At 56.0% G+C, this 19,915-nt stretch overlaps 1 protein-coding gene and 1 pseudogene across 2 annotated transcripts in view; both read right to left on the bottom strand.

Annotated features, from left to right (window-relative positions):
• PKNOX2 (PBX/knotted 1 homeobox 2) overlaps positions 1-19,915 on the bottom strand; it is a 285,563-nt gene that overhangs the window by 195,086 nt on the left and 70,562 nt on the right. The window lies entirely within an intron of this gene.
• LOC112301728 (small ribosomal subunit protein eS4, X isoform-like) lies at positions 3,979-4,749 on the bottom strand (annotated as a pseudogene).

Genomic DNA, 19,915 nt, shown 5'->3' with positions numbered 1-19,915 from the left:
CAGTCTTATTCCCGTTTAAGAATCGTCTCAAGAGTCAGTGGTGTGAAGGGACTTTGGCAGTCACTCGGCAGTAAGCCGCACAGGTGAGACGACGCTGGTTCTGGTCAGTGTCTATCAGAGCAGACGTGACGGAAGAAATCCGCCCCAGGAGGGCAGCGGAGCAACAGTGGGAAGAAGCTTGGGGCTCATACACAACGGGCAGCCTTTGGAAGATGGGGGGTTCTAAACAAGCCCTCAGAACCTGAACTGGAAAGACCAGAAGCTGCCTGCCACTCAGAGGGACATCTGAGGCAAGGGGGCCGGGAAGAAAGGACAACTTCGCACAGTTTCTGTGGCAGACCAAGGGGTCAGGGAAAACTGTCACACTCCATCCGTGACATAGACACCTGTGGGAAGGAGCCCTGGGCTGGACTAGGGTGCGAGACACTGACCATGTAGTAGAAACGGAATCTACTCAAGCCCACTTTCAGGTTAACGTGGGCCGGTCAAAGTGAGTTCTGAGGCTAGACCCTTAATTGCGCACCTACCTACAGAGTATGTGCCCAAGGTCCCATCACACAGCACAGAGGACCTTCAGCTTGCTGGCAGCTCCGTGGATCGTCTTCCCTCACCAGACACACCTTCTGGTGCACAAAGATGGCTGTGATGTTCCTGCCCTCCCCCACCCCCCGCCCCATGCAGTGAGGTTCCCTGACAACACGGAGCTCCAACAGGCCTCATCCTCCGGACCAGGGCCAACCGGCCACCGCCCAGCCAGGTGCCGACAGGCCTGGACTGGAAGGACAACTTCTGGAGGACTCCCGGCCCCAGACCCCAGATCTCAAATCTGTAACTACCAGCTCCAGAGAGAACACCACCGCCTGCCCCCTCCAGCACACACGAGGCTGGAGGCCCGTTTCTGGACTGGAGCGCCGCCTCGCCAGCAGCAAAGGCGCTCTTTCCAAGGGAAAATGAGGAATGCCTCCCGGGTGCAGGGAAGCTGCTCCTCTGCACTGTGAAGCAATTTCAGACAGTCTCCTTTTGCTTTCAAATGTACTTAATCAACGTGAAAAGGATTGTGAGGGCTGGAGCTCCTACAGGTAGAACTAAGGGAGAAGAATAATGTTCATAAATCATTTACCATGCGATCCAAACAGAGCTGTATTTTTTTTTTCTTAAAGGCAAAGGCAATGCCAAAGAAAGAGAGCTGCATAGGAACCCGAACGCACTGTGACTTGTCCCCAAATATCGAGTGTCCCCAAGTGGAGCAAGGCAGCCTGTTTATATGATTTTCCTATGCAACCTGACCCTCAATACTAATTTTCCAGCCTGGGGTCCTCTCTCATCCCAAAAGCTCAGACCAGCAAAGCAGGCAGCGCCCTGGAAAGACAGCTGATGGACACAGCTGCACCCCCACCCACTGTGCCGCTCGGCCCAGGGCCTGCCTGCCTCCCGGCAGCTGACTCCACCCTGGGGCAGCTGGGCCGAGTGGGGAGCTCCAGGACCGGGAGACGTCAGGCCACAAGATCCCGGCTGCATTCTTGCAGGCCTCAGCTCAGATGTCACCCCTCAGAGAGGCCTTCCCTAGCCACCCCAGTAGAGTGCTGCCCACGGCCTCTACCCTCTTAACCTGCTTCGTTTTCCCTGCCCAGTGGTCATTATTGCTTTGCGTTACACCACCTAGATGTCGATCACGTGTCTCCCGACCAGGGCGGGAAATCTGTGTTGACAAAGGACCCCAGCACCTAGAACAGTGCCTGAAGCGCAGTGCTGTGCTTCTGTTGGATGGGTGGACGGACGGACAGACGGACGGATGGGAGGGTGGACAAATAAATAAAAAAGGTCCCTTCCCCTCACCCAGGGAACCCTGCAGACACAGAAGCCCTTGTGTAACCGCAAGGCAGAAGACGGCAAATGAGGGCTGCACGTCTGGTCAATTTCCGAGTGTGTCACGTCGCACAGCGTGAACTGTCCCTGCTCACTGTCAGCCTTGCCCCTCCACCTGCAGCACGGCTCTCACTCCAGTGCCAGGAAGAAGGGGGCGGGGGAGCTGGGGAGATCGGCTGTCTCCTGCCTGGCATCGCGGCACCACGCTGTGCCCCTGACCTACAAACAGGGCCTCGAGTGGGCTTCGCGGCCTGTGAGATGGGTGTTGTCATCCCTTACCCCAGACAACGAAACTGGGGCTCAGAAATGGAAAGTAACTCACCCAAACTTTCTTGGTGAGGGAGCGACAAAGGGAAGCCAACCCTGGGCCTCTACCTTACCCAGTGGTGTCCCACCGCAGGGTCTAGCCCTTCGCCTGTGTGTCGGTGAGTCGCCGCAGAGAGCCAGGCTGTGCCTGGCACACCCCAGAGGTCCTGGCCTCAGCACAGTTTTGGAAGTAGAAGGGAGACAGTGTAACCACCTCGTCCCAGTTTCCCTGAGACTTTTTCTCCACTGAAGACCCCGTGTCCCAGGAAACCCCTTCGTCCCAGGCAAACTGGACAGTCAGTCACCCTCAGCAGGAGGCCACCGCAGCTGGAGACTGCACCCTGAGGTCCCTGAGCTGAAGAGCACGGGGTCCTTGGACGGAGCCTGTCCCTCCACCAGCAGCGGAGGCCCATTTGCATGTGTGCCCATGGCCGTGGGTCCCCCAACACCACCCCTGCGCCTGACTGGGGACACACGTCAGCAGCCACACTGGCACGGAGATGATGCAGGAAGCTGGGAGGCGTTGTGGCCCTCCTTCGCCCTGAATGCAGACTTTGGTCTCAGAATAAGAACTGCGTGGGCTCCTTCCCTGAAGTTCTGCCACCCCCAGGACTAGAGGACCTCCGGAAGTGAGGAGGGCAGATTCCTGGAATTCCAGCCAGTGAGGCTGGAGAGGAAGCATAGAGTTCAGGGCTGCCAGGAAGTGACCAAGAAGTACCACAGGGTCCATGGGACAGAGCCTCCCGGTGCCCAGATCAAAGGCATGGACTCGGAAAGGTCGCCGCTGCGGGGTCTCTGTACAAGAAGCTGGCCCTCCGTTCTCCAGCCAGCCTTTGGCAGAACCTCCGTCCACTACCTTCGTTCTCTTGCCTCCAGAGGGAAGGCCCATCGAGGGTCCATCCCCCCAGCCCTCACCACCTCTACCACCTTGCTTCACCTCCAGGGATGGCCAAATTCCACCCAGATTCTGAGCAGGAGCTAATCGGTTCTTCTGCTGCTAGATTAAGAAGCAAACTGCCCAGAACACAGGCAGAGAGCAAGTGGAAGTGAGGGCAGGGTGGAGAAAGCAGGGGGCAGGCTGTGAGGGTGCATGGGGCACACTCTGCCTTCAAGATTTCTTTGTCAGGGCCTCAGGAGAGGGGCTCTTGGCCCCTTTGTTCACGCACAACAAAGGTAACTCTGACCTCACCTTGCAGCCCAGAGCTTTGGGCCCAGCTGTCCTCTCCACCCTACAGCCCAGCCCCGGTCATTCCTGTGTTGTGGGCACGTGACTTCACGGACGTCCTCGGCTTTTCCCTCTGGGTGTTTTCAGTGTACCCTGGCCCTGTGTCTTCGGAGTTTCCCTGATGTCCTTCCCATCTTCCTCAGCAGGCTGTACCTCTCACTTCCTCCTCCTCCTCCTTCCCTCCCACCTCAAAAGCAGAGCCCCCTTCTCCTCCCCAGATGGTCCCACCTGGGCTCTGACCCCCCATCTGCACGTACCCATCCACTGTGAGGGTGTATTCGTGTATCTTCAGCTCCCCACCTTGACCTACAAACACGCGACGTCTCCCAGCCCCTGAGGCATGAGAGCGCCGGCCCAGAGGCCCAGATCCATGGAACCCTACTGGCCCGGGATCCTTCGGGGACCCACTGCCTACCGGCCCCCACCCGACTCCCTTAAACATGGTGAAGATTAGGTAAGCTAGTGCACTTGAAGTATTTGATAAATTATAATACGAATGTAAAGAATTATTCGGTCTTTAAATTATTTTCTCAGCCCTCTGAAATGATATCCCTCCCACCTCTCTCTTGAGCGGTCTGTGCTCACACAGCCATGAACCCACATTCCTTTCCCTCCCAGCCCCTAAAACCTGGCCGACGCCCCACAACTCTAGCGGCGCTGCCCTCGTGGTAGCTGAGTGCGCCGCAGTGGCTCTCACTGCGGGGAATGATGCCAGCTCTTCCCAGGTGAGCACCTCCAGTCACCTTACGCAGTCTACCAGTGCCGGACCTGATGAGGTCAGTAGTTTTGCCAGTGCCCAAATCAACCAGAACGGTGCCGTTCACCAAGATGAGGCGATCCGGATAGCGGGGGATCGAGCCTCGGGAATCACCAGGCGAGGGATTCCTTTCATGCCCACAAGTATCTTCACTTTGCTCACTTGTCCTTGGCCTCCTCTGTGGGGTGCGATGGACAGCAAAGTGACCGTTGGTGTCGGAGACCAGAGGGAACTTCTCTCTGGTCTTGCCAATGCTGGTCACGCCCATAACACCAGCAGCGCGGGGTACGTGGGTTCGGACCTCGCCCTCAATCTTAGTAAACTGCTGCACGCAGATCCCCTTTACTTCCTCTCCCGTGAGGGCGCACACAAGTCGGCTCCTTAGAAAAACGATGAGAGGGAGACATTCTCTCAGCTTGTGGGGACCGGCAGATGGACGAGAAGCAAACACACCGGTCAGTTTATCCAGCATCCGATGCTTTGGGGCCGCCACACGTTTCACACGCTGCTCGGGACCATGAAGCCGCACTCGGCGTGGAAACAGCTTGTCTTCACCGTTTCTGCTGACAGTACCACTTCCCTTCTGATCGGCCATCCGAGCTGCAGAAACCTGGGAATCTTTGTTGATTTCTCCCTCACCATCACCCGGATTTCACTTCTCCCCCTCAACCAACCCCGACCGACACATTCCCACAGGGCATGGTTTACGCCCTAACAGGTCCAACCCCCACATGTATCTCCCTGTTGACGTTCTCCTTCCCCACCACGAACGCGCTTGCTACTTCCTTCATCACTTGTCACTCTCTGGCATGATCCATCCTACACGTTGGGGCCGGCAAGGCCTTCCCAGAAGGCAAAGTCTTCTCTTGTTGCTCCTTATGTCAAAAACCTGCGCTGGCTCCTGAGTCCAACAGAAAAAGTGCAGATCCCTACGCCCGGCTCGGGGGCCTTCGCACTGCAGCTCCAACCTGACTCCCAGTCCTAGTTGACAGTCTACGTCCCTGCCACTCCCACACCCAATAAGTCAGAGTATTATTCCTCCTTCCACGACCGGGCTCCACACTGGGGTGACCTGGTGCCTTGGCGCGCCCCGTCTGTCCATCAGAGTGCCTGTCTCCCACCACTGCCTATTCTAACCCTAGTCTTCCTTCACACCCAGCTCAATCGCCCTCTTCATGAAGCGCTCCCTGGCCACCCCACAGAGCAGTACATGTCCTCACCCAGGTCGTCGCATTATCATCTGTGACCCTCACCCTCTCTGCGGCACATCTGCTCACGTCTGGTCCAATCTCCATCAGACTCGTTCACCATGGAAGCGTGTTTAACCCGCTTCTAAGTCCATGGTAGCTGTGCAGTAACTGTTTGCTAAGTAAAAAGGTGAATGACTGAACTAGGTCTCTCCAGGGGCTTCCACTCTAAGCGCCAAATGGAGGAATTGCTCCTCCCCCACCCATATGTCCTTTGGACAAGTCAGGCTGACAACCAGCCATGCCTCCAGTCTGTCTCTTTTTGAAAAGATTTTACTTATTTTTAGAGATAGAGGGAGGGAGGAAAATAGAGTGGGAGAGAAACATCATTGTATGCCCAAACCGGGGACCTGTCCTGCAACCGAGGCATGTGCCCTAGACTGAGAATCGAACTGTTGACCCTTTGGCTCACAAGCCAGTGCTCAGTCCACTGAGCCACATCAGCCAGGGCTCGCCCGTCTCTGACCTGATTTGCTGTTGTTGTTGTTGTGCCTGAGGCAGAGGTCTCATTCTCTATCACAAAGCTTTCTGCTTCTTTCCATCCTTCCCCTGTTCTCCTCCCACCCCTGTGTCTTTTGGGGGGAGTGCTCTGCCGCCCTCTCTGGAATGCTGTGTTCCTCGGGAATCTGTCTTGCTCGCGGCTCTACTCCTGCGCACTCTCCCTGAGTGATCTCATCCACGGACCAGCGGCTCCCACACCTCTATCTCCAGCCACGTCCCCTCGCAGGTACGTGCAACTTCCGGACAGACCCCTCCGCATCTCCAACTCAATGTCCCACAGATGCTGAAACTCAGTGTGGTTTTTTTCTTAAAAAAAAACAAAAAGGAAAGAGGAAGGAAGGGAGGGAGGGAGGGAGGAAGGGCCCAGAAGACCCATTCCTCTTCCTGGGTTTCCGTAACAGTTGTTGAAACTACCATCCATCCAGTACATTAGGTGAAATCTTAGGTCTCCACGGAGTCCTTCCTTTCCCTCCCCCGCTCAAAGCTCTCCAATCCGGCCCCTCCCCTGTACCCACAGCACCACCGCCTCAGTTTGGCCCTCACTGTGGCTTGCCTACAGTTCGGCGCTAGTTTCTAACTGGCTTCCCGGCATCTATCTGCTCTTACCCGTGTCAGTCCAGCCTCCTCAGCACCTCCGAAGGGATCTTTCTAAAACACGAATCTGTCCAAGGCACTCGCCAGCCTAAAACCCCTTACTGCTAATGATGACTATAATTTACCGAGCACCCTCTTTGCTCCAAAATTGCCCTTGACACTTTATGCTGATTAACTCAGTCCTCACAACAGCTCCATGAGGTAACTACTATGTTTATACCTTTTTTACAGAATAGAATATCGAGGCACCCAGGGATTGTCACTCACGCAAGGCCACACAGAAACAAATGCCAGAGCAGGACATCCGGCTCCTGCGCCTGCTTCTCAGCCCCAGATTTCATCCTGTCTCTTTGAAGGCTCCCCACTGGCTGTGTGAAAACTATGCTCCTTAGACCCCGGTCCAGCAAGGCTCTCCACGACCCGGCCGAGCCCCTTTCCCTCACCTCCTGCTATTCTCTGGGCCGCACCTTGCACTCCCAAATCCTCAACTGCTTGCATTGTGCATGCACACCTTGCTGGCTCACGCACGCATGCCTCTGTGCAGGGGGATCTCTTTGCTTAACTCTTTCATGCCCACAGTGGACCACATTTTGGACCATGTTCTACACAAGTCAGCTTAGAGGTCACAAGGAACAGTTCCTTCCAACATCCCAACAGCATGAGCCTGAGCTGGGTGTCCCTCTGGTGCTCCCGCCCTTGAAGTTTCCTTTGCAGATTCCCCCCCACATTGCAGACCACCCAGGGGTGGGGTTAGGTCTCACTGGCCTCCGTATCTGCAGGCCACACAGGGTGCGGGGATGCAGTAGGTGGCCCGTACGTATTCACTCTGCCCCCTCAACTGCCCCTGGTCCCACCCCAGCAAGGCCCTGGCCCGGTCATTCCCGATCACCCCAGTGCCCGGCCACTTCTTTCCTGAGTCCCCTCAGCGCAGAGAATCTGTGCCACTCCTTTCGTAATCAATTAGCCCTGTTCCATTTGGTGACGGCTCCTGCACGGTAATCTTCACTATTATTTAACGCTTGTACCGTCGCTTCTCTTTTCACAAATCACGTCCCCAATCCGTGGCTACATTTCTTTAAACTGGCCGTTACGGGCTAGGTCTCACTTGCAGTTTTGTCTTCTACACCCCAAGTGCCTGGTAAAGGTGTGGCGGTTCAGTTTAATGCAGCCTGGGGGAGCTGAGTCTGGGGCAGGGCGTGCCATGGGAGAAGGGGAAGACCCTGACTTTGAGGGAGGGGCTGGGCAGAGCAGCAATGCACCCGGGGCTCAAAGGGACATAGCCCAGCCTCTGTTCATCCTCCCCCCAGCAGGAGTCACCTGCAGGCTTCGCAATAAGTTTTTTCTTGGACATCATCAAATGTAGAATTAAAATTCTTGATTCAAAAACAGGAGTCACGAAGTATTTATAAGAACCCCAAATATCACTCTGCCCTCAGTCAAGGAGCCGCCAGCTGCCCAGTAGACACCGGAGCCCACGCTGCATGAATTCTTCCTTCACTGATCTGAGAGCCATTGAGTAGTCAGCCATCCCGGGGGCTTTCATTGATAAAACTGGGGAGTTCCCATGCACGCTGGGATGAGTTGGTCACCTGTGAATGGGATAAAGCAGTGGCTTGAGCCACAGGCCCGTGACCTTGCACTTGGCAAGCGCCACAGGGATGAACCCACACACCCCTTGCTACTCCTGTAGACCTCACGCCAGCTGCATCAACAGCCTGGGGAGCCTGTTAATGTGAATCTCAGCCCCCCTCAGACCTACTGACACAGAATCTGCATTTTAACAAGACACCCAAGTGACCCATTTACACATTCACTTCCGAGAAACAGGGCTTTAGCGGCCCCTTCTCCCTGGACATCCAACACCCAGCTACCCTGGCTGCATCCTGGACCAAAACTAGACTCCCACTGACCTCTCCCACCATCCCTCCTCGAACTAGACTTCCTCTTTGTAGAGAGGAGTAGGCCTTGCTTCCTCCTCCGTGCAGCTGATCACGCAACCCTTCCCAGATCTGGAGTCTCTATAATTCAAACAACGATGAAAATGAGATTTCCTCTCGAGGGTCTGACCTCTGTCCCTGCCAACCCCCGGCCCACAGCTCTCTGGTAAAAAGCAGTTCCAGGAGCCCCGGGCAAAGAGCAGCACAGACTCTTATTTTCCTGAACCTGGGGCCCACGCTCCGGGCAGAGGAACTCAAGAGGGGGGTACCTTTCCTACAGAAGGTGGAGGCGAGGCACTGGCTTGGGGAAAGGAAACTGGGGAAGAAAAAGGCTGACATGAGGTGGCTCCAGAGATGACACAGAGCTGCTGGAGCCTGCGTGGTTTCCTTGCTTCAGGACTCACCCAGACACGAGCCCTAGTCTACTGACCACTCGCTTTACGCAGAACAGTTTGCTGGCCCAAGTCACACACGACTCCCAGCATTTTGCTGGTGAACTAAGCCAAAGATCGCCCCATCCAGGTCTCGGTCTTGACTGTGTGCCCCAAAACCCTAGAGTGAGGGTTTCTGGGTTTGTGGCCCGAAACCGTAGGCCTGTCTCAGTGACTGAGGGGATGTTAGTCCTCAGCAGAGGGCCGGGGGGCTGGACTAAGGCCTTGCAGTCTTGTCCCCATAGGACACTGTACTAACTCTGCCATGCCCCCTTCTGCTGCAGAGCTGCCCCCACCCCGCAGCTGGGGGCAGTGGGTGGGAAGCCCGGTCCTCACACCACGTGTGAGGGTAGCATCCTGGCTGAGTACTGGTCTGATGTCCCACGAGACAAGTTAAAGATATTTTTTAAATTTTATTTATTGAGAAAGAGAGGAAGACACAGAGAGAGAGAAACGTCGATTTGTTGTTCCATTTATTGATGCGCTCATTGATTGATTCTTGTATGTACCCTGACCAGAGATTGAACCTGCAACCTCGGCGTACCAGGACGATGCTCCAACCAACTGACCTACCCGGACGGGGTGACAAGTTAAATATTTAGAGGCCAGACACGAGGCCCAAGCCCTGGACCCCCTCCCTCTGGGCTGGAGCAGGGGTTTGGGGGGCAGCGCACCCAGGAGGCCAAGCATCACGGTTACCAGACCCTGGAGCATTTAGCTGAGACGAGATGAAGCGCACAGAGGGGAAACTGACCCCGGCGGGCTTCCGGGATGAGGGCATATACTTAGGGGTTGCAAATATTTCACCTCTCATTGGAAGGTTTTTAGACTCTAAAAACACCTGGCACCTGGCAGCTGGAGAGGGGGAGGCGGTAAGAGAACAGTGCATGAATTTGCCCATCTCTAAAAAGAAAGAATATCTATTAGAGTTTCAACAGCATCATCACAAGACACTTGACCAAACCACAGGCTCTGTGGGGTGGAGGTGGGCTGCAGGTATCTGTCCAAGAGGACTCCAGCCCCCCACCTGTAACCTCCCCCACGCCCCAGAGCGCTGCTTCCTTCGCACCTGCACTTCAGAGGGCTCACACGGGCGGGAAGGGCGCTCTGGCGTTTGTTCCCTGCAAGCGAGCGAGCAAGCAAGCGAGGGGCGAGAGCTTTGTCTGCTGGGCAGTCCCGTGAGGAGCAGCACAGCCCCTCCCTGGGCAGCAGCGGGGACATGCAGGGCGCAGAAAGACCACCCTGCACCTCGGTGAGGACATCTCCCAGACGGTACACCTGCAGGGCCACCAGGCCTCTTTGGGAACAGACATTTCTGCATGTGGCAGTTCAGTTACCTCATCCACAGAGGCTGCAGGGCTTGGAGGGAGATGCGAGGAGGGAGGAAATGGGGTCCAGAGCCTCATGGCTCCCCATCCCCCGCCACTGCCCCTACCCCGCCATCAGCATTTAACATTTCCCCAGGACCCAACGAAATCAGGGCGAATGCTTCGGAGCAGCGGGGGCGGGGAAGGGTCACAGCTGCAGCCCGGCAGGCCCCTGGCCCCCAGCATGTCTGGGGTGAGATGGGGGCTCTCTCGGGGATGCCATTCAGGCCCTGTCTTTGGGGGGGAAAGAGCCAAAGAAAAACATGTATTTATAACGTGAACTTCCCTCTTCTCCTTCCCCTCAGCTAACTGATTAATTAAATGAATACAAAGGCCGTCTTGTTGGGAGCCCCAGCCGCATGGACCCTCTGTGTTTTCGTTAAGCCGGCCCAGCAAACAGGAAACAAAAGGCTTAATTCTGTCTGGTTTCGTGATGGGGGCTGCATGTCACAGCCAGAGGCTGGGGTTCCGCCAGACCCCGCAGAGCAGTCACAAGGCGGCTCGCGACCCTCAGCCTCCCGGCCAAGCCCACCGCCCCACAAACACAAGATTCCCCAGCCCCGATTCCCTAGTCCCAAGCAACAGCCATGCTAGCCCAGCTCTGGAAGAAATGCCTACAGGATGGGAGAGAAATGGTAAGGGAGACAGGAGGGCCCCAGAGAAGGCCCTGGAAGAAAACCTCCGAGGGAGTGAGCTGGAGGAATGTGACCCACTGGGACACTAAGAAGGGAGAAAGGGAGGCAGCTGACTCTGGGACTTTCCTGGTGAGTGAGCTGAAAAATCACCATTTCCCACCTGCCACACTCCCTGTCCCAGTGAGTCTCCCCGATAGTCTTTAGCTTGGCAGCCACACAGGTGCGGCGGGCTCCTTCCCACAGGTGGGAACTGTGGTACAGGGAGGGACGGAGATGCGCCTGTCACACACTGCCATGCACCTTCCCAAGCCAGCCTGACCCAAGTCCCTTGCGGGGTCTCCTTCTCCCCAAGGCTTTGCCCTCTCCTCTGTGGCCAGGCCTGAGGAACATTTTTCTATTCTAGGAGTCCCCAGAACTTTGTATGTTGGGGAAGGGGGCTATTGTTTTTTCCTACCAAGGAAGAGAGCAGTAGCTGGGGATGATTTTGGCTGCCCTGGGTGCGCCTCCAGAGGAGCTCCCAAGAGATCGTGAAACCAAAGGATGTGCCCCAGCCCACCTCCCCCATCTCCCAAACTAACCAGGATAGCCCTGGCCGGGTGGCTCAGTTGGTTGGAGCGTCGTCCTGTACACCAATAGGTTGCAGGTTTGATTCCCAGTCTGGGCACATACCTGGGTTGTGGGTTCAGTCCCGAGTTGGGGCTTGTACAGGAGGCGACTGATCGATGTTTCTGTCTATCTCTCTCTCTCTCCCCCTTCCTATCTCTCTCAAATCAATAAACATATATCTTTGGGTGAAGATTAAAAAAAAAAGAAACTAACCAGGACGTGGCAAAGAGGACCCACCTCTTTGGCCCAACCTAAGCTCTCAGCTCAGAGAGCTTTCCTGGAAACCAGGCTCTGGGAGGCCCCCGAGGAGATGGGATGAGACGGCACCACAGAGAAGGTGACCCCAGGCTGAATCTGCCAGTGGTCTGAGCTACGTGAGCCCAGCCATGCCCTCTACTTCAGACTCACAGTGCACTCAGGGAACCTTCACTGAGTCCCTCCGTGTGCTGGGGTCCTCAACCCTAGGGGCACGTCAGGGAACGAGGGAGACAGACTTCCTGCCCGTGTGGGCTTGCATCCCTCTGAAAGACAGAGCAGGAGCACCGCTGGGTCATCCACCCATTCCTTTGCTCAACAGGCGCTCACTGAGGGCACGGAGGACGCAATGGTGACCGACCAGACACTGTCCCTGACATCCTGGGGCGGGTCGAACAGGCAAGTCAGATATCACACGCCAGATCACACCGATAAACACCTGACAGCGAACTGCGATGGCCTCAGATGAAGAAGAGACCCGGGGTCTGAAAGACCCCTCGGGCGTCGGTGGAGAGAGGAGGCGGGGGCCAGGGGGCAAGCAGAAAACAGCTGAGGGTGCCGCAGTGGGCCAGGGGAGCGATGACAGGGCGTGACACGGGAACGGAGAGGCGTGCTAGGGGCCAAGACTCAGCTTATAGAAAAGGTCGAGTTGACCGGACATGGGACCGGGCTACGTGGCTGTGAGGGGCAGACCAAAGTCAAGGATGATCCCTGGTTTTCAGCTCAAGTACCTTGGCGAATCCTGCGGCTCTTCAGGGAGACGGGGCGTGTGGGGGAGGCACAGACTAAGTTGAAGGCAGAGGAGATCAAGTTGGTCTGGTCCTTTCCCTTCCCTCCCCGGGCTCCGACCCTTGAAAAAGAATCTCTGCCCATCCCCTGGCCTTATGTCCTTGGGTTACTGAAGATGGTGACGATGGAGAACAGACTACCTTCTCAGGAGGGCCCTCTGGCCTGGCCTCGGTCACCACCTGGGAGGCGGGAGGCCGGCCCCCAGGATCCAATATGCGCTGAAAGCCATACAAAGTGCGCTCCTCATCCCCGGCCCCCAACACATCAGTGTCCTGGGAAGGCTGAGCCCGGGCATCCAGTGCTGAACTGGGGCTGCGCCTCAGGAGGTCGGGTTCACAGCCTCGGGTTCCCTCGGTGAGCGGGTGTGAAGTCTGTCTTATCTAGTCCACAGGGAAGCAAAAAGAGACCCAGGACTTCTTAAGCAGCTCAGGAGCTCCAAGTCAGTAATCTGGGACAGTGACATACACTGTACTGTTTTCTTTTCAATAACTGATTAAACTTCCCGTTTGGTTTTCCCTGGATGGATACTAAATCACGTCTGCACTGAATGAGTGTGGGGGGCTGCCGAGGCATCTGGCAGTGAGTGAAGGTAAGAACGGGGGAGGTTCCTCGATGGGAAGAGGGTGCCCGGCGGTGGGAGCAGCCTGGGCACCACTGGAACCCAAGCGCTTCAGCCCCTTCGGAGCGGAGCAGAAGCTCCGGCAACGCACACGGCCAGTGGTGAAGGCCAGAGCAGCTGGGGCCGGTCGGCTGGGCAGAAGTGCCGGCAGGTGCCAGCTGGGGTGGGGACTCTGACAACCACCCGTGAGAAGGGGAAAGAAAGGAAGGTGGGGCAAGGAAGAGGAGGAGGATCTGCCAAGGAACAGAAAAGAACAGAAAGGGCAGGGGGAGGGGTGGCAGTGGGGACACACCTGGGTCGAAGAAGCCCGGGGTCAGGTCTGCAGGGTCAGACTAAAGATCATCTGAGAGCAGGCCCCTGTCACAGGTCGGAGAGACTCCAGGGAAGATAACAATGAACCTGCATTGATGAATTTGCTCCACAGGGAGAAGATTCTTCCCCCAAGGTCACCTGTGCTCAAGTAAAAGCTACCTGGACACTCGCACGACCGGGACGCTATGGGCAGGAACGAGTACATTGAAGGAGACTCCAAAAGCAAGTTTTAAAGGGAGAAGACGCTCCCACCCCACCGCCCCCTCCTTCTTACCCCTCGGGTGCGGCCAACAAAGCGGGAGCCCAAGGTGGAAAGGCTGGCGCAGGGAGAGTGTCCCCAGCCCGACCCTGCCGTTCTGCCCTTTCCATCCTAAAGGCTGATGGGAGGGAATAGGGGTCCAGACCCCGAATTCTTTGAACTCCGCAGGAGAAGCAAGGGTGGACCCTGAGAGTCCTTCAGATGAGGGCTCTGCTCCGTGCCCTGACCCAGCTCATCTCTCTGCTCGCCACTTTTCTGATCAGTAGACTTGAGAACAAGCCCTGGCAGACACAGACAGGGAGGTCAGTCTCCCAAGCATCTCTCCAGCGGCCTGCCTCTGAGGTCTAAACGGAGAACCGGCGGCTTCCCTGGAAAGTCCTCCATGGGTCCTGCAAGGTCAATGAAGTTTGTGGGAAAGTAACAGCCAGGCTTCCCAAGAGCCTGCCATCTGTGCCCCGCGGCTGTGGTGCAGCCCACAGAGCCAGCTGGGCAGCAGGGGCAGGAGCAAAGAGGACCCACGCAGAGACTCCCATAGCCCTTTCCAGGGGTCCCACTGGCTCTCTGCAAAGGCAGCTGATGCCTGAACAGCCTCAGCTGCCCCACTGACCCCAACTTTATAACCGCCAGGGCTCCTGGGGGGGTGCGCTCTCCTCGATGACTCCGGCTCACCCCCGCTCTTGCCCCATCAGAGCTTGGGCAGGAAAGGACTCTGAGGCAGTTACTTATTATTAAGAAGAACCCCCAGCAGAAGAACTCTCCCAGCATAGTTATGTGTTACTAAGCAAGTTATTCACTCTCTGAATATCAGTTTTGACACGTATAAAATGGGATAATAACATCTCCCTTGCAAAAGCAATATTTCTTGTGCAGTTTCTAAGAGTTCAGGCTCAGAACCAAACTTCCAGGATGCTAATCTTATCTTCCCCAATTACTAGCTGTGTGACCTTTGGCAAGTGCCTTAACCTCTCTGTGCCTCCGTCTTGTTATCTATAATATAAAAGAGGATAACAGTGCCTACCTCACAGAAGTGTTGTGAGGAGCGAATTCAGAACACCCCTCACTCGAAGATCTCAGAACAATGCCTGGCACGTAGTGAATGCTGAATACGTTTTGGTTACCATCATCGGTAGAGGTCATGGGGAGAATTAAATTATCTGGAGCATACAAAGCGTCCAGAGGCAGGCAGGTCTGTGGCCCCTGGTCCTGTGTCCCCACGGGAGGGTCCCTACTGCTCAGCAGGGGACTCGGCCCTCTTGTCCCCCCACCACTCCCCGTAGGGACCACACTGCCTGGCACGCAGTAGGTGCTCTGTGGTGACGGCACGTTCCCCCTCACTGAATATGTGTTGAATTAGCTTGTTTTAAGCTTGTGGAGTTTGCATTAGGGCATAATATCCAAGTGGGAGCATTTCAGCTAAAGCAGTTGGGAGAAGGAGCAAGGCCCCAGGGGACGTTGAAGGAAGAGCAGGACTGAGGGGTCCACTGATGCAAGGACTCGCTGAAACCCGATGAGGGGCCGAACATCCCCCTTGGGTCATCCCGTGTAATCCCAACCTTGGGAAAGGGGAGAATGGCGGGCAGGGGGTAGGGGTGTGGCAAGAGGCTGAGCCCCTCGCTGTACAGTGAGGACCCTCCTGTGGGGACACAGGACCGGGAACCACAAACCGCCTGCCTCCAGACGCCCACAGTCCACTGAATTCGTCTTCCCAGGAGCCCACTGGAAAACCCGCCTGGGTCACCGTTCTGGTGAGAAGCGTCGGCCAAGACCAGGAGAGGAAGACTGCTCCCAGGGAAGGCTGCGAGTAGGAGCTGGCCTGGGGTGGGGCGGGAGGGGGGGGGCGGGCGCTAGCAGCTCTTGCCAAGGGACCAGAGAACCCTGGTGGGAGCAGAGGAGCTGAGTGTGCGGGGCCATCTGCTCGGTGCTCACAGAGCCCTTGGAGGCGCATCCAGAGGCACCTCCACACGACTCTGGGATGCTGCTCACCCCTCCTCGGGCCGCCAGCAGCTTAGAGCCTGCAGTAGCGCGCAGCCAGCCCTCGGACACTGCCTTGGCTTCTGGAGGGCCCTCAGGGTCATTAGCACACCACAGTGAGAAACTGCTGGTCCTACCCCCATCCCGCAGATGAGAAAACTGAGGCTCAGGAAAAGCAGCATGTCTGGAGCGTGCTCCGTCACGGCCTGAGGCTCCAGCCCCCTGCTCTGAACTTCCCACTCAGCACCCACAGTGCAGCCTCTTGCTCAGCCCCTCAGCTCACAGGAAAGGGCACGGGCCAGGGCAGGGGCCGGGGCCGTGGGGTGAATTCCTGCCGGCTCCCGTTCCCAGGCCACTGTCTGTCTCTGCAGCAGAGCTTCCTCGCTGGGCCTGAGGCAGGGTGGGGAGGGTCCGGGTTATTGCAGGCACAGGACAAAGCAGCCAAGTCTCTTGTAACAAGGAAGAGCTGGCTGTACATTATGCACACATTTGTAAGTTATGAGCATTACAGAGACAGAGGCACATAAATTAAATCGGCCAACTTGTATGCGCACATGCACGCTGGCACGGGCAGAAGGCTGGCTCTAAATGGCAAAAATTAGCAGCTTGAAACAGTAAAAAACCTCAACTTTGCCTCAGAAAGACGCAGGGCAACTTCACAGAGTTTTATGTGGCCCATAAATTAGAGCCGGGAGAGGCCTCGCTGCAGACAGGGGCTCTCGGCTGCGCAGATCCGCCGTGTGGCAGCATTACAAACGTCCCGGGCGGTTTACACACAACAGCACAGCGTGAGTTTGCTGGGGGGTATTGGAGCTGGTAATTGCTATTCTAAAACTGGCCTTGTAAGCTTGAAGAAATGTTTTGAAGGGGGAAAAGAGCCCATTTAAGAGCTTTATAAAGCCATAAATGCCTTCTGAGCAAACTAAATGTAATCTATCTGGAGAGACAGGTTGTCCCTCAAACCCCACGAAAGACCCTGCAATGCTCACGGCCCCGAGGACTTCCCCTGAGCTCCCTGCTGCCACGAGGGCGTCACCCGTATGGACCCGGGGCTGCCATCAGGTGACCTCGGGCCAATCTTCCCCTGAACACAAGAACCCCAGGGCCCCTGAGAGCTCACAGTGACTTTCCCTGCCCGCGGGACTGACTCCCCCACGCACACAAGAGAGCCACGGCTCCCTGCGTCTTCCTTCCGGCGGCCCTTCCTTCTCAGGTGCGCCTGGCAAACGGGGAGGGGTGGACACCGGGGAGATTTGGCGTGGATCTCCAACTTGGCCTCAGTTCCATCCGCAAAGTGGGGCCGTTGTGAGAATCTAGTACGGGAGAGCATGTCAACACCTGCCCCTCGCACTCAATAAAGAGCAGCTATTATTATTTTATGGGTGTCGGTACGTGTGGAAGAGGGGTGCCCCAGGCAGAGGGCACCTTCGCAAGGCCCCGCCTCCTTCAGACCCTCTCCGGCCAGGCTCTCCGCATCAGGGCATCCATCAGGGCGTCGTTTAAGAATCCACGCCAGCGGCTGGGACACCGGCCCGTTTCCCGGGGAAACAATCCCCGCGCCTGCTTCCTGACTTAATTTACTCTTGTCTCCCTTCAGACACATCCTTTAGCTGCAGGCCCTGCCCTCGCCTCACGCTTATGCCCAGACCGAGAGTCCCCTGCTCACCTGGATTACCAATTCAGGGTCTCTTCACTCCTCGGGAGGTGCGACCCTCCCCCAGGTCTGGGGCTACCGAAAGCCAAGAAGCAGCCAGATTCCTGTTCTCCCCCCTGCCCCGTCCTCACCCCCCAACTTCCCACTCCCCCTTCTTCCACAGTGGCCTCTGCCCGATAATCCCACTCGCTTTCGGATGCCAATATTTCATAACGGAAAACAAAAGCCATATAATGCACAATTACCCACTTTCCATTGTGTTTTAATGGCTCTACTGACAGCACGGAGCACCACACAGGAGCAGTAGAAAGGGATTCGAGATCAAGCTTCCAGTGAAATGTGTTTTTAGTTATATGTATTTTCATAGCTTTTGCAACACCTTATTAAAGTTGAAAGCTATATATAACAGCACTACCGGTGGCACTTTCCAATACACCACTAAAGTTACATTTCTGTATGGCCCAAACAAATGTGACCCCGCTGCCTCTAAGCAGGACTTCCCATGTCCTCTTCCAGCCCTCCTGAGCTGTCCCTGACGCCCCCCTCCCAATACGGCTCAACAGTGGGCGGAGAGACTGAACGTGCGGCTAAGGCACCATGGCAGGCGCAGCCTTGAAGGGACTCTCACAACCCGCAATCACGGGATTGGAGGTCTTCCCTGCTCCATCCCTCCACCCACAGCTCTCTTACGCGGAACTGTCTTGGTCTGATTGCTGTCCTCCGCCCCAAATTATGTCAAGCATGTTTCCATCTCCAGGACTTTGCTGAGGCCACGGTGTCCTCCTGGCTCGCTGCCCTTCTTTCCCTCTGCGATCTAAATCCCTGCTCAACCTTGAAATGGTTGTGATCCATTCACCAGATAAAGTCACCCTATGGGAGGCCGCCTGGGGATGGGAACGTGCCCTGGACTCGCGACGACAGAGCTGCCACTCGCGTTAGCTAGGTCCCCTGGAGCAAGTCTCTGTCTCCTCTGTCTTCATTTTTTGGTTCAGCTACAAAACAAGTTTAAAATGTAGGATTACAAGGGTCCTTCCAATACTGGGATTCCTACCTGAATACATAAGAAGGTTTTCTGGGCAGGATTTACTCAATACCTACTGGGTGCCTGGTGCCGTAAGGACAAGACAGGTCCCCGTTCTCAGGGACCCTGTAATGTCCTGGAGGAGAAAGGCACATCAGAAGAAAAAGTGAGGTTACAGCAAACACTTTCAGCTCCAGTTCAAGACAGCGACATATAAAAAGTCATGAGGCAGTACCTGATTAGATGCCAAATGAGCTGTGCAGACAGTAATTGCTCTAGGCCGAGGGGTCCAGAGGAGGAGAGAGTGCCAAGGGATGGGCTCATCACAGGCTCCGCGCTCACTAGGTGGGGACCGGCCTGGGGCCTGAAGGACACACGCGAGACTGGCCCCTCGCAGGAACGGCCAGAGTGTGAGTCCAGGTACGTGGACCTTTATAGCCATGGTGGTTGTCAGGGCATCACCCAGTGACAGCGGACATGAGCTTTGTGCCGAGACAGTAAGAGAAGGCTGTTGGCCAAAGCAGAGGCTGGGCTGCAAAGGGCTCTAAGAGCCAGGCTAAGATGTTTGAACTGGGCCCTGGAGGAAGCAAGGAACCACTTAAGTGAGCACAGAGTACTGGGTTTTGAGAGAATGACTCAGGCAGTGGTCTGCAGAATGGGTTGGAAGTGAGAGGCACAGGAAGGGAGGAAACCAGGGAGAAGGCAGTGGCCGTAGTCCAGGCAGTGAGAACAGAGCGACGTGCCAGGCACATAGAAGGATGGAAGGACAAACCTGGCCTCAGAAACATTATGAATGGGATGACCGTTCATTTATTGTCCAAAGTTGAACACTTTCAGGAGTGAGAAAGGAGCCAGGACAATGACATTGGGACAACAGACTTAAATCAGGACTGTCCTGGGCAAGCTGGCATGGCTGGTGACTCTGCAGACCAGGGAATGGAGGAGAGGGGAAGGAAAGGTGGCCTCCACCGTTTCAAGCCTGCGAGACAGGGAGATGCGAGAGTTGACAGGAACAGGTGCGGGACTGGGGGGAGGCAGCGGCACAGAGCAGCAAAGACAAGGGAAGGAAAGCATTCGAGGCAGATTTCAAATGCTTTGAAGCAGAACTCAGTCTTATCTGAATTATCACACAGACATTTGCCAAACCGAATGGAGATCAGGGACCTGCCGAGTGTGAGGGGTTAGGAGGCAGGGTGCCCCTCTGCCCTGGGCTCTCTTTGTTTTTAGGTACGTGGTAAATACAGGGACCGGCATAAGTGACACCACGGAGTGTGGTTGGTGGGGTACGTGAATGTCTCGCAGGAGAGGGACAGCAATTTGAACAGTTCCCCTAAAGTGTCATATGGTGTGCTGGAGTGTGATACTCTTAGGCTACAGAATTCCATGCTTATGATTTTGTGATAAAAGAGTTTTATGTAATAAATGGGGGCGTTATTTGTGCCAGACCCTGTATGTCAATAGACGTACCTCTTGGTGGGTTTGTCCCACTGCCATCTGCAGCCAGGGAAGTCCCACTGTGCCCTGGTGATTCGAACCTGCACTGAAAACCTCAAAGGGCCCCGC

The sequence above is a fragment of the Desmodus rotundus genome, chromosome 7 (assembly GCF_022682495.2).
Source record: "Desmodus rotundus isolate HL8 chromosome 7, HLdesRot8A.1, whole genome shotgun sequence".
NCBI classification, from domain to species: Eukaryota; Metazoa; Chordata; class Mammalia; order Chiroptera; family Phyllostomidae; genus Desmodus; species Desmodus rotundus.
This window is presented reverse-complemented; position numbering and strand designations above follow the sequence as displayed.